This window comes from Sciurus carolinensis, unplaced genomic scaffold (genome assembly GCF_902686445.1).
Source record: "Sciurus carolinensis unplaced genomic scaffold, mSciCar1.2, whole genome shotgun sequence".
Taxonomy (NCBI): Eukaryota; Metazoa; Chordata; class Mammalia; order Rodentia; family Sciuridae; genus Sciurus; species Sciurus carolinensis.
The window spans coordinates 739,177-744,048 of NW_025920150.1; positions in this window are offsets into that span (position 1 = coordinate 739,177).

Sequence of the window (4,872 nt, forward strand, 5' to 3'; positions counted from 1 at the left end):
TTAAAACCCACCATTGCACCCACATTGGGCACTGCTGATGTGTACGTGGCACTAAAGACACACAGAACTTTATAGAAGTTTTACTGGTCCCACCTGCTCTGACCCACTGCCTGCCTGTGGCAGCCCCTTCCTTAGTCTCCAGGGTTCTCCTCATTGCAGAATGGACACCTCTTCTCTCCTCTCACTACCTCTATTTGGGCAGTGATTTCAATGATGAGAAAGAACTCTGGGAAATGTAGTGAGTTAATTTACTGGGACACTGATTCTACTTTCCCTTCCCACTTCTGAACTGCATGCCTAGGCCCCAGGCATGGAACTGTCCCCTAGCCCTCTGATAAATCTCTGCCTGCTGAGGCAAACTGCATGTCACCCCAAGGACATGGATTGCTATTATAGCACTTTTCTCTGCCATTTTCTGTGACCACTCTTAAACTTAGACATGGGTCCAGTCCCCTGGTTGTGGGGGTCTACTCGGGACCTAGAGGGTAAGGCATGTACACATCGTAATGGGCCTTCCATCATGGAATCTGAGGAAAGAATTGTGGGAGGCCTTAGGTCACAGGCTCGGTCACTGGTTTGCCAGTGAATATCTAGAAGTGCCTTCTGTATTGGAATGACATGACCAGGAAGCTTCCCTAAATTGCCACACCCTAGCCCTGGTGCCCTCCTCCTGTGCCTCTGCCCTCCCCCACTATCACCCATCTCCCTCACCTGACCTGCCAGGCTGCCAGCCCTCCACCTGCTTCCCAGGGCAATCCCACCCCTTCTGCCCCACTACTTTCCCTCCTCTCCCTAATAAGATCCCACCCCAACACCCTGCCTTGAGGGACTCCCTGCCCAGCTTTTCCCCTCCTACTCCCAGACCACCCACCCACCACCCCCCTGTTCATCCTGGTCTCCTTTCCTGTCACTCCTCCCTTCACCCCCTTTCCTCCGCCTAGTCCTCCTTTCTAGTTCCCCATTCTCCAGTCCCACCTACAATCCAGCCTCCCCAGCCAGGCAGCATGGTGAACAAACCTCACTCAGAGGAGACCATCTCTTTACTATGGGTGCAGGTCACAGTCCCTGGGACTGTCTTTCCAGCAGCCTGAGCAGGTGGACACAGGGAACACAGGGAGAGGGTGCCCCGATACTCAACCTAAAGCATTTTTGAGGTCAGTTCCAAGATCCCTGGTTCCATGACCAGATCCTGTTTGTCTTACTACTGTCTGTGCTTTCCCTTCATTCTGTCTTAGTAATTTGGCAGAAATAGCTTCAGTATTTCCAGAGAGTCAGTTCTTTCCCTGTCTTGCTGATCAGCCAGCCGCAGGAGCCTGCAGAAGCAGCAGGTACTGAGGCAAGGAGCCCTGGAACAGCTGGCTGCACCCAGAAACCTGCAGAAGCATCCACACAACCAATGTGTCCAAACTGTGTGTCCCTGACCTAAATACTCCTGGGACGCCAAGTGTCACAAATGCATGAATGGACCAAGGAAAAAGGTCTGCAGTGGGGAGAAATCAGGCTTTAGAGTCAGGGAGAGGTGCTCACTGTGTCAGGGGACTTCTCTCTTGGCAAGACCACTTTGGTCTCTTTAAAGTGAACTCTTATATAAGGCATCCAGTGGGGTGAATCCAGAAACAAAAAGTGGAGAGCTGGTGACCAGGGACTGGAGGAGGGGTCAGGGAGAGCAGCACAGGGATGTGAAGCAGCTCTGGATATGTGTTTCACAGGGTGTTAACACAGCATCACTCAACTGTGTGCTAAGGAAGGGCCAAGATGGGAAATTTCCTTCCATGTGTATCTTACCACAGTTAAAAATCTAAAGTCCCAGGTACTTCAATACGGTGGTTATATAATCACACAGGACAGAACGTTGAACATTTTCTTTTGGTTTTGTTTGCAGCACCCCCTAAATGACACTGAGCCTCAAATTAATTCCAAATCTACAACCTGACCACCTCCCAGCTACCTTGCATGGACCATCCTTAGGGACCTCAAACTGGCCCACTGGAAAGCTAGGGGCTCTGCACCCCTTGCCCACCTTCTGCTACTTCAGGACACCCTGTGGCAGTACAAGGCAGCTGGGTCATTTCCCCTCCTCCTCAAAGGTAGAAGCCAAGAGTCAGCCCCCAGCCTTCCTCCCTCAGTCCATACTCCTGGCAGTCACAGGTCCTGCCTGCTCCTTCAAATTTCCCGGTCCCTCTCTGTTCCTACGTCAGGGAAAGACTCCATAGTACACTGGGAGGCACCTTCACTCCTCACTTAACTCCACCCTCTGAACAGCCACTGAACCTGCCCCTCTCCAGTCTCACTCCCCAAGCTTCAGCAGGGCCATCACTCCTGCCTGCTGGTCTGGTGGGCTCCCAGTCACACTCCTTCCCCAAAAAACCAGCCACCCCAACCCTTGTTCTATCCCACTGCTGGCTAGGTCTATCCTAACATGCCAGTTTGATTAGTTCATCCCTCTGCAGAACACTTCTATGGCCTCTGCCACTTCTGAGCTAGCTTGAATCAGTGAGTGCATGAGGCCTCTTTGGACTTGGCACTGGTTCCTCCCTAGCTTCATCCCCATTTGCTCTCCCCCATCCCACCTTCTACAAATACTGTACTGCCTGCTCCCCTGCAGCTGTGAGGCTCCCTACCATGTTCCTCTCTCCTCCACCTCTGAATGCCTCATGCCATAGCCCATGTGGTACCTGCCCTTATGCTGCTCCTCCCTGAACTTCTCTCCAACTCTGTGCCTCTGTAATCAGTTCCTCTGCCATCTGGCTGTCACAGGATGCATGGTGACTTCATTTTTCTTAGAACTCTCCTGGTTTTCTTCTGGAGTCCTGACTATTGATTTCAGGAGAAAAGTTGTTGTCCCTTCTGTTAAGGTTGGTTCATCCCAACAATTTAAATAATCCCCCAGGGCAAGTTCAGGGAAAAGTTATTTCTTTCAGTTCTTTCTCTTGGGAACAGGATATATGTGGCCATTGGGGAAAAGTGAGGAAATACTGTAGATTGCATATCTATACTTGTGCTGTAAAGAAAAATATTATGCTTTACTAATATGCAAATCATATTACATACAGATGACAGAAATACAGAATTCAAATCTTAGGAGCACATGCTCAGGAGACTTTTTACTGTTGGGCATGGTGATACACACCTGTATCCTGGCAACAGGGAGGCAGGGGCAGGGAGACTGCAAATTTAAGGATGGCTTCAGCAGGTTAGTGAGAACCTGCCTCAAAAGTAAATAGGGCTGGGGCATAGCTCACTGCAAAAAATAAACAAATGAGTGAATATACAAAAATAAATCCTAGTAGCTATTGTGACTCCTACCTATAGCCCTGGACAGGCCCAGGCCAGACCCTGAGGTCCTTGAGGGCTTGTGGGGCATTGTTCCCAGCACCCAGCCCAGAACCTTGCAGGACCAGGCACTCAGTGCCTGTGGAACATTAGCCTGGTCTAGGGTGGATGACCAGGAGGGCAGGGATTGTGCAGTAACCTGAGCTGTGTCACTTTTCTCCAGTTAACACAATCTCCAGAAAGCCCATGTCATGACATGAGAACTTAGAGGAACCTGCAGATGGTAAGTTCTGGGGTCGGAGACTGCTGTGAGATTGTGCAGAGTGAGGCAGGTGGGCTCAGAAATCACTCAGGCAGTGTCTTCAGGGAAAGCCTCAGGGTCCTCTGCTGTGGTACTAAAGACTGAACTGGACTGACCAGGCTCATGAGAGATTGTCATGCAACCATAACACCAATTTCTTACCATCATCCAGCAAAAAAGTCCCTAATGACCTGAACATCACATTCATTCATTCACGAATATCCAGACCTATCCAGAATATTACACACAGGTTCTAAAGGTCTACACACTGGATTCAAGGCCTGAGGCTGCCACTCATTAACTGCCTACTTTGCCAGGTTTTTACTCTCTCAGCCTATTTCTTAGAGTTGTTAGGGGGACTAAGTGAAATACCACAGGCACCTAGAGCTGTACCCTGCCCATCATGCTCAGTAAACACAGTACTGTTACTGTTTCCATTTTTACCTCATGACAGGCAGTGGGGTGGGCCTGGGGGGGTGGTCTCAGCACAATGAGGCAGAGGCTACAGAGCAGCCTTGTAAGTACCTAGATGAATGCATGAGGACAGAATGGGTCGGCAACAATGTGTAAAATAGTTGCCTCCATTAGACAGGGGATGTGGGACTGTTGGGGCAGGTGGACACAGGTGATGTGGGGCATCAGATGGGAAGCCTGTGGAAGGACCCTGCATGATGGAGAGGTGCAGATGAGCAGCACCCACACAATCTGAGAACTGAGGAGTCTGCCTCTGCTCCTGCCTGCCCTGGGCTTCCCCTACCCCTTCCAGGGATGAATTCTCCTGGCACTGGAGGGGCTCCCTCACTGCTGGAGCAGCTGCCCTTGTCTTTGTGCCCCCTTGCACACTCCTTCACAGCATGAAGATCAGGTCTATTTATATACTTGCATATTGTGCCCCTGTCCCACCTTCTGGGCCACAGGTTCTAGGGGAGCATGGCCCAGATCTTATTGCTCAGTGCTCTGCCCCCAGGTTCCAGAATGGTGCCTGGCACTGTTTGCTCTTGACACATTTGCTGAGAGACAAGTGAGAACCACATGCCCACATCTCAAGCCCTGGCTGTGCAAAGGATGCTCTGGCCCTAAGGAGTGATGTGACCAAGGAAAAGGACACAGGAACATTGTTTGTCCCCCATTCTGGCAGCTTCTAACTTGAGCCTCCTCTCCCAGACAGGTTTCTGAATCTTGTTCACCATGTTGCTTAGAGACCAAGGAAGAAGTACCCAGTGGCACAGATGGAAAGGGAGATTGGCTGGGAGGCAGAGCCCCTGGTAAGCAAGGTCTCTGATCCACGCAGCAGCAGT